The sequence below is a fragment of the Pecten maximus genome, chromosome 5, assembly GCF_902652985.1.
Source record: "Pecten maximus chromosome 5, xPecMax1.1, whole genome shotgun sequence".
Classification (NCBI taxonomy): Eukaryota; Metazoa; Mollusca; class Bivalvia; order Pectinida; family Pectinidae; genus Pecten; species Pecten maximus.
The window spans coordinates 15,865,653-15,876,806 of NC_047019.1; positions in this window are offsets into that span (position 1 = coordinate 15,865,653).

The window sequence follows — 11,154 nt, forward strand, 5'->3', positions numbered from 1 at the left end:
GATATATGTAGAATATTACGGTATGATATTGTGATTTTTTTTATTGAAGAACTATAAGGCCATGCTGCGGTATTTTTCAGCATGTATATAAAGCTACGATAAGGCTGATAGGGATAGATATAAAGCTGGCAGGTTAATGTATATTTTGTTGAATTATTGTAGGTTTTATTATGGTTCATTACTCTATAACTTTTAATCACATGGTCTTATGACGCAACATGATGATACTGCGAATGATAGTAGCAGCTAGTTGAGTATTACCAGAACAAACTAAATTGATGTCATTTTAAATATGTGTTTTAAATCTTGAGCTTGATAAAATGTCACTCTTGTTCAAATTGATATCCTTTTAAAGCAAATTAAAACCAGTATCTTAAAACTATCCATTATGTATGTAAATCTTTCATCTTTTCAGTTCCGTAGATTCGAGAACAATATTTAGCTTCTGGAAAGAAATCGATCTATTTTATAGACTTTGATGTCTTTTACGTTACTGTCTTTGACGTTCTATTTATATCACAAAGTTCACATAATCTATTCCTACAGATATATATTTTATCATTTTTAACCAACTTTTTTTATCATAATGATCTAAATATACAATACTGATGCTTTTAAAAATGACAATTTTTATCTGATTTTAACTTAAAAAATAAAACATGTTAGTATATTGCTTGGCCCTAAATGACCCTAGTTGTCGATGGGCCGTAAAACATAAACAAACAAACAAACAAACAAACAAACCCGTCCGACAGCGATGAGATGAGAATGGTTTTGGGTGATTAAACTGTGAATTCGTGCGTTTAACAGAAGAAGCTGTAGTAACGCAATATTCTGTTGTTTCAGTATAAATATGGGTAGTTGACATTGATTTATGTTGCTGAGTCAGACAGACTTGTTGGGAATAACTTTAACAATTCTGTGTAAAATGTATTTTAGCAGCAAAACTCCATTATTTTGGCAGATGTAGACCAGTAATGAAAAAGGCTTAGATTACAGCATCCGGGGACATCCAAATATATCATCTTATTTTGCTTTTTGTGTGCTTGATCTAAGTGATAATATATAAACCTCTCATGCACAAAATATCATCAATACATTCTCTACATGTTGACATTGTAGTGAATTACAGATATCGGAGTTGACTTTCGTCTGTGATTTAGATAATGAGTATGTTTGTTTGTTGGTTTTTTTGTTTTTTTTTTCTTCTTATTTTTGCATTTCAAATATTGCTATAGATATTTCAAAATAGCAATTATCTGAAGATTTGTGATCTGCTGTTCAGACTCATCTGCTCCGATTTTGATTTCACTTCGCGTGTTGGAGAGCTAAACTGTCGGAGATAGAACAAGTCCCAATGTACCCCATAATATAATGAAAGGAGAAATCGGTCGATTAGAGGAATGACAATTGAGAACGGATAGCCTATTCGACTGCAATAACTAGTCTCGTTCGGAGACTGGTCAACTTGCCTAGTACTTTAGGTCTGAATAACTCACAATAACCTCCATTGAATCTATATGAGTATTGTACACGGACTTCTGTAGGAATTATAAGAAATCGCATCTGAAAGGTCTAAATCGAGACACATTTGCTGCAAATATACGATGGAAAATCTACTACGTGATTCAGGACGTTATGTCGAAGTATTAAGTCGAAGTGATGTGTGTAGGAAACATGTTGAGGTGAAATGTCGAGATGATATTTCGGGGTGATATGTCGGTGTGTGTAGAGGTGATATGTTGAGGAGATATCTCGAGGTAAAATGTCGAGGAGATATGTCGAGATGTGTGTCTAGGTGTGTGTCGAGGTGTAATGTCGAGGTTTGTGTCGAGGTGATGTGTCTAGGAGATATGTTGAGGTGAAATGTCGAGATGATATTTCGGGGTGATATGTCGGTGTGTGGAGGTTTGTGTCGAGGTGATATGTCGAGGGGATATGTCGGGGTATTATGTCGAGCGCTCGAATTGACTTACATTGTTCCTGTCCTAAATATATAACCTTACAAATGATATTATATCGGTATGAAATATAAGTTGACATAACGAGACAAAGATTCAATTGATTTACATCAAGCAGGATTATAATGTAATGTGTGCAATCAGGAACAAACCTATATGGAGATTGTTTCTCGTTTTTGTTTTTGTTTGTGACAAACAAGCATGACCATTGATTAAGTTTTTGCTTTGGCAGAAATAGGATGTTATTGGATACACCAATACACCTGTAGTCAAGTTTGTGCACAACTGACGGATTGATATATATTCATGATCAGGCTATGTGACTTTCTCGTTCTGGCCACGGCGTGTTATTTTATACAAACTTCATCAGTGCATGTTCTGAGTCACTGTAAGCACTGACATTATGTTTTAACCCAAACAGGGTTTTTCTGCCTGACATAGTCAGGTCTATTTTGTGATGAGTAAAAGGAGATGCTTCTATAATTATGCATTGGTAAATCTTTACGCAAAGGCATCGCATTCAGCTAATGAAATTTGATACAAATTACATAACCTGTTTAGGTGTATTTATGCAGTTGTCCTCGCGATGTCCTCGCCCTGACCAGACCCCTATCCCCTGTCCCCATCTCCCATCACCGTATCATCATGGTACACCTATTGCTGCTATTTTCCCTGGTATCATGAACGTACGTGATATAAATATAAATTTGTAAATATATAAATGTTCGTCGTTCCCGTGGTGGTTTCTTAAATATAGAGATGGCGTTCATTTCAAATAGCTAAATCATAGACCCGTCTTTTAAAACTATAGGTCGGTAGTTTTCTTCCGGGTTCTCCAGTTTTCCTCCACCACCAAAACGTGGCTCGTCCTTAAATGACCCTGGCTGTTAATGGGACGTTAAACAAAAACAGACAAACAAACAAATGATGGCCTTCGCAAAGGCGTAAATAACAAAAGACAATTACAGCTGTAAATGTTACTGAATGTTGATATGAATTTCGTATTTCACATAGACATATAAGGTAAATCACGTCTAGGTAAATATTATAGAAAGCATATACATGTATTGATAATATATATGTTCGGACTGCCAGGATTATTACATATGAGAAGTTGGAAATAAATTAGACCTACGGGTCCGGGTTCGATTCCATAAGCAACAACCTAAAGGTAAGCGAAGAATTAAATTAATCCAATCTAATTAAAAAGAACAGAGTTTACTTACAGATTGACTAATGTACATCTATTTTTGATTAGATTGAAATTAATCTCGATGAATGTAGACACACCAAATTTATAATATTTCATTTGAAAAATTTACACAAATACCTAAATACATAGGTATATACATTAGAACGAAAAGAAAAATACTTTATATAAAGAAATTTATTCTTACCGACAGCAAACTTGAATGGACACACTAGGTAGATTTCTTTCTATTTGTCATGGTCTTTGCTTTCGGGAAAGCCTTCAAATACTTGAAATTAGACCATGTAAAATTGACATAGATTGCCGAAGGGACGTTCCTCAACACAGACGCGTCAGCGACGCGTAGTCCTGAGATACCCTAGCCTGAATTTTATCTGGCCTGGTAAAGGGCCAGAACGCACTACCATATGAAAACGAGGAATTATCCGACACCGTTTGGTGTCGCTAAGATTTTGGTGCAGATAAGATAAAATCGGGCGTGAAAAAACACCTACCTTACATTATTGGATAAACATATGAATTATTCAAAGATTGTAAACTTCAAACGGAGGCAGTCGAGTAGCTCGAAAACTTGCAAGGTACAAGGTAATTCGGTTTCCTTCCATCACATTGATTCTGCCACGTCAACGAAGCAAATTATCATATTATTTCTTTTTGTTCAGTTGACTTTCAGTGTCCTAGCAAAGAACATGTCATTAGATACAAGACACAAACAATATGACCGACCTTGGTGAAGGCTTTAACGTCTACAAGTAGGAAGAAAATGCAAATATCACCGAAGCAAGGTACAATGTAATTCGGTTTCCTCCCATCAATTGATTCTGCCGTGTCAACGAAACAAATTATCACATTATTTCTTTTTGTTCAGTTGAATTTCAGTGTCCTAGCAAAGAACATGTCATTAAATACAAGACACAAACAATATGACCGACCTTGGTGAAGGTCTTAAAGGTAGAACCTTTAAAGACACATACTCATGAAGAAACATATATCAATGTTTATGTTTTGAGCTGTTTACAGTGTTCGCACTAAATAAATATCAAACAGATTATCGTGAATCAGAAACTGAAAGAAAATGTGTATTTATGAAAGTATACGGGGAATTACCAAAATTAATAACTGTGGCTGCCGGACCAAGTTTCTCTGAAAATTAGTCCCACCATGCATCGGCGGATTTTACAGTCCATACAAAATGGCGGAACGCCGACAGCTTTGAACTGTGAAAACGCAGACAGATTCTGCCAAAAAAGAAACAAAAGTGTGTAGGAATAGGCAAAACACGAGTATTTCCTTAGGAAAGGAAATGATTCGTTGGAACTTAACGAGAGAAGAAAAAGGAATAGACTCGAATTCCGACTTTTCAGGACGTCTATTGGATTGCTGGTTAGCTTTTGAACATTGTCAACTTCACCGATCTAAGATTTTATTGATGTTTAGTTGTTTGTATATTGCTACATTTTAAAATTAAGTATTTACATGTAATCTATATTTGTTTATTTTGTTCAGTTATCTGGGTACATCGCGAATATCCTGTTAATATGTTTAAATGAAAGGCATTATTAGGCAAAGTTCACGTATGCTCGATATGTAAACAACGGCCATGAGTGTAGTTTATGTGCAGTTCACGTTGTTATGGCCTCGTTCTCGGCTCCGGGACAAATCTCGCTATATATATAAATGCGGCGTGTTATTTTTATGCACTGATGTCTCAAGGACTCCCCCGGTCAAGTGTCCAGGCCAGTGGTTGAGCTTGTCATTAATACAAGCAGTGGCATAGGAAGCGGTGGGGCAGGGGGCAGAAAAATGGTGTGTATTGGATAGGTTTAATAGCATTTAAGAGCTCACCAGTGCTTGAAAGACGGTAACCCTGATACACATTGTATTTACAGTGGATAGGAGAACCCCCACCTGGGGAATTCCCGCTTTTTTACACCTGGAATCCTTCTTCTGTCTATTTATACCAGGCGTGTATATTTTTGATTTTTAGAATCTAAACCCTACGCTTTATCCTCGTATATAAAAGCACCCGTTGCATGTGTTATTGACCCAGGAAATAGATACAAACCCAAGAAACCCATTTTCTTCAGGGACTTGCATTTTTGGTTCAGGTGAATTAGTTGTGCGAGACCTTCACTGGTAACGGTTGGTATGCATACATTGTGTTAATAAAGTGTTAAGAGTATACGAAGCTCTTGATAACTACAGGATGTACATCTGCCAAGTATTTAGTAAGGGTGGTGGTCATCCATTTTTGTGCAATTGTGTCGGAAAACAAAACGTAACAATATCGTATATTATTGACGTTACTTGTATAACTCACTGACATCATAATATGTCCTAGATAGATAAACACGTGCTTTAAGCCATTGATACGTAGATGACATAAAAACCTAAGGAAGGTATTTGGATAAGTATTGAAAAGTAGAGAGTTTGTAGAAACACAATTGGCACAAAAGATCCAAACATATGTTAGTGAACATTGGTACACGGACTGTACTTTACATTGTTAATGGAGTCGCGAGTAAAATAATCGGAAATCAAAATCAGAATTTCCAAGAAAATGACTACAATATACAGTTGTGATGCCTTGGAAACACAAAACGCCATATATCTCTTTGACAGCCTCTCGATGTTTTCGTAACATATAAATGATTACCACATCATAAACATATGTTTAATGATATAATATATACAGTAATGATGATATTTGCTGTGAGAATCAATGCCATATTTCTTCATAATCGCAACTAAAACGGGGAACCTGACCATTGGTTTTCGTGGAATCTCTAATGCGTTGCTCCACTCTCTATATGTAAATGAGCCTCGGAAAATGTGTCATGCATGCACTACTTGGAAGACCCAGATGACGTCGAAACACTTATAATAGATATGCATGTCGCTGAAATAAATGGCTATGGATTTGATATAAATCTCTCTGAAACAAGCAATTGTCGTTTAGGAGATATGGACGATCCGACAACTGTAGTTGATCCTTTCCTATGGTACGTCATGCTAAAGAATCCACCGACGAAAACATATGCCATGATGTCGAAAGTTAGATATGAAGTAGATTAATTTGATATTAGCTTTTCTTTAGCTGAACGCATTGCGCGAAATCATTATTTCAATAATTGGATTTTCTGTATGGTATTTGAAATTGCCATGTGTGATATTAAGCCTGGTGTTTTCGATTATATGCTCGATATTTTCGTTGTCATTACTAGGGTATATCAGGACTACTTGACAGTTCATATCTCATTTTAATAACCCTTGATGAATCGTGTATTTGTTAATATCTTAAATCCTGGTTTAGTTTTAATTGAATATGTTTGGTGTGTACAGAAATTGTAAAAGCGAAAAAAAAAAAGGAAAAAACTCGTTCCCAGAAATCACATTTAAAGGAAGGTTGTGTCAGAAAAAAAAATATTCTCATCTTACCTTTAAAGGGACTACAGTGTATATGGTTAGAAAACACTATGAGGAAATGATATAAAACGTTATTTTTCCAATGAGTATGTTACAAAAGTAACACTTTCTGTTAATTACAAAAATTAAAAGTCACTGCAACAATTTATGATAGATAACACGCAAAATTAAAAGGTCGGCCTGGTTACTGCAAGCAACGATTTTAGGCGGTCAATGCATCACGAATGCCGAACTATTATTAATTGACACGTTGTTTGTTTAGACGAGGACACGAATTACTTTGTTTTTTTAATTTCATCTTTCGTCATCTTTTCTGTTCATTTCAGTTTGTAGGCACATACTGTTTACGTGCTCAGATATGTTTTCGATTGAATGTTTTGTTGTTTCGTAATAAAAGTGTTTTACACTTAGCGATTGCTAAAACTGTTACCCCTAGTAAACACTCCTAAAACACCTACACGTATGATTATAATTGACAGATATAAAAACGATAGAAGTTTTATTTGAAGGTGCATGGGACCTAACTCTTACACACTTACATGTGTATGTCGAGTTTGTACAAGTTTATCTGTAAAAAGGATCCAACGACTTTGGTCATTATTGTATATTCCATTCTGCAATAATATTATTCTCATCAATCTCTTATTTAACAGATTTTTATTTTTCCTCTTAATTTATTTTTCCATGTCGGTATTACACCCGGTTCACTTAAAGCAATTTACACATACGTTATTCGTTTATCTATTTTGTATTAAAATTATTTATTTATTTATTTATTTATTTATTCATTCATTCATTTATTTATTTATTTAAAAGTGTTTGTTTTGTATATACTTTGTAAAGCACTTTTCATTTCAATATTTTCTTCAGAATGGAAAGGCTCAGCAAGCATTATCACTGTTACTAATAAGCTAGAAATTGCATGTACATAAATTTAAATATAACGTTAGTTCAGAATATTTCTGAAATAAGAATATGCACGTGCATTTTTTTTTCTCAGATTCTCACCAAAATAATCCCTCTTATGAAACAGAACGAGGACTGCGATGTCCCTGTGTTTATTAGAAACAACGTACATGTACAGCGTTACTATTCTATATCTCTGATACAATTTCTAGTTGTGAACCTAACTGAGGATACTTTTATCATCGACATCCAATGTATTATATTTTAATACACAAAACGTCATAATGGTACATTCATTATTCAAAGTAGGCACACGTCGCTGACAGGGAATATTTGTTTTAGATAATCGTCTCATAACAAAAATGGGAAAGATGTAATATTCGGAACGGAAACGGACGGGGTGGACCATGACGGACTTACACGGTACACAGATAACACTTTACATCCACCCCGTAAAAATTAAAAAAATAAATAAAATAATCTTTAATAATTAACAGTTTCGCCGAATGAATCATTTCATTACCTGACGACTCAATGTAATCGTCCCGTGTTGTATTGCTCTCACGTTAAAACATGTCATCAATATCTTATCGCGGGGTCAGAAGATATTCAGGTCTTGTCTAATAGTCCAAACAATAACATTTCATATTTTGTTTATTCAAAACGGACGTCCACATCTGCTGTGTATATGTCTTAATTAATACAAACAATTTCATAAAATTGAATCAATAAATTCGTAATGGTGTAAACCGGAATTAAGTTAAGGCGCAGTGTATGTTTACTGACAATCTTCATATTGTCTTCATATCCTTTTACAGACAAAGGGTTGAACGCTCGGCAATGCAGATCAGGAGAATATATATCAGGTGAATACAATCTGCTGTTATCAGTCCATTCATAACACCAAGATATCCGTTGTTGGCGGGAGTCGTTCACCTGTAATTAACCGAATACACGACTTTCTGTATTTTAATACCGGAGGAAAGGTGACACTGATATGCTTGTGTGTCCCGTCAGATCCCACTTCATAGGTCAATTGGACAACGGACGTAGACATTCCTTTGAAGATTAAATCAAAGTAAATTGATCGGGAAAACTTCATTAATAATGTTATACTAGCATATTTTGTTTGATCACCTGCAAAGTTGGCACGACCTATCACACAGGTGGGATACACCTGACCTCGACCTGGGACGTGATTGTCACGAGGTCAGGCCAGCGTAGGGTTTCTTCGCTCAGGAAATATAGATACTAGTTGTGATATTTTTAATACTGCCGTGTGGCTACGTACTCGCCTTCACCTAGTTCCTTGATCGGACGTAAAAAGCAAGGGGTCATCTGCCCGACCACGTTGGTTTTCTTTCAGTACTCCCGTTTATTTCCTCCCAAAGTAAAACTACTCGCACACTACTGTCCAGACTAACAGAGTGATTGATGTAAGTTTGTAAATACCTGTTTTTTTTTCTTAGAATTCTCAAAAAAAAAATGTCTGAAGACTCGGCCTATATAGGAACAGGAGATATTCTCTAAAATGATACCCCAGCAATCTTTCTATACATTGGTCTTACCGTTAGATGGCCGATTGACTTGATTATCACGATTGTTTTAAGCATTTGGTCTATATACATGTACTTGGCTTAACAGTCATATCGCAAAGGATCTATCATTTTATGTATTTGGGCGAAACCCATGTTACTAGATATGTTGTTCATAGCGCGGTACCGGTAGTTTTGATTATCATCCAGTCAACTTGGTTTCAATAGTTTACAGAAAAATTGCCATTTTTGGCGTACAACGAAAGCAGGCAGTATGTATCAACATGAATATTGGTTATTGACTTTGAAAGTTTATATTTATTTTTATCGGGGTTATTAATGAGATTGTAAGTAAATTAATCCCCAATCGCCGAAGAGCCATACTCATCTGATTATAAATCCGTCGACAACTTACTGGAATCTGGACGCCATTGACTATTTTGACCAACCCCTCAATGCCAAATCACCGTCGATTTGTAAACCTTTTAGATTGATTCACTAAAAACTCCTTAAAGCTTTGATTGAACCTGTGAAATGAACTTTTTAATGTCACACCTCGCTAAAATATTCAGAGAGATTGATCTCTGAATCTTTTTCCTTTACAGGCCCGATACGAGGACCCCTCTTGAACCCTCTTAAGTGACCTTTTTAATGTCACACCTCTCCAAAATATTCAGAGGTATTGATCTCTGCATCTTTTTTCATCACAAACCTGAGGAACCCTCTTGAACATGTACAATGTGTTGCTCTATCAACGTCCTATACCACTGTAAGTAAAGGTTTTGTGAGAAGGATGGCTCTGATACTTCTCAATGCAAGACTAAGGGACATAGCTCCACTCTCCCAAAATTAAATTGTAGATTGTCGTTATATCATTTACATAATAACTCAAAAGTTCTGACATCAATACTTGCGATTTTTTATATCCTGTTTAGTTTGTAAAATGTTTTGATTTTTCTTCAAAAACAATGTAAACAGCAATCTGGTTTCAGTCTGGCTAAATACTCAACTTTGTACAGTCAAACGCCAAACAATAATTCCAAATTAGGTCAAATATCATTAAGTCATGTTTTCCCTTATAGAGTAGAGCACGTCTTTGTTAAATGTTTATCCACAAAAGTTCATACATTACGAGTATTATTTGGTTGTCTAATTCAATTAGTTTTTACAAATATATTTTCTGGTATAGTTTTGTTAAAGACAACTTTAGGTAAACATTTGGTACCACCGACACGATGTTATTCACTTCACGTATACTAATATAGCAATAACCTCACCATGATGGAAATATACCGTTATTTATCTATAAAAAAAATAGCAGACGTGGGGGAAAAAATTATCAATGAATATCGAGAATTTATGGGTGCGTATTCTGTCAAATATTTAGTCAAACATTATTATCTGGCCGTTTTTCACACGTCAACTATTCAAATAAAGGATCCGTTAATGTTAAATATTCCATTTCGTTGTCCGTAATAAAGACTTTGCTTTTAATATGAGTTTACTCCGCAGTAATGTCGCCGTAACTTGGACACTTGACACACATTTACTACAATAGTGACACCTTCATTAATATCGACTCACCCTATCCAGTTAACAAACCCTTAATGTCGGTTATTTCTCCTGCCCTATTCCTGTTCTGTTGATATATACTTTAAAGGGACACATCGTACACTCTTTTAGTTGAATAAATCGTGTTGTTTATTTCTACCATATACAATGTAGTAAGGTTTCCCAGTACCGAGCATCATCCATATATCTAGTACGTTAATTAAGTAACATTGTTGCATTCAGAAAAAAAATATGTTTAAGTTACATCCTTTTTCTGTTTTCATTTTTTGGTTTATTCATGATAAAGCGCGTAAGTTTCACGTAAGTTTCATAATAAGAAAGTGCTTTGGACATGCAGAAGTTGTATATAATTAGGTCCAAGCTTCCATAAACAACTGACATAAGCAATATACATTGTATATACTTCAGTCAGTCATATAATGAACAGTTACCAGTACTTAAGCGAAATTAGAATTTGCTTTCAAATAAAGTAGATTTTTTCCTGTAAAACCAGAATGTTCGTTGAACGTTCATTCAATAGGAAGTTAATGATACATATTGAATA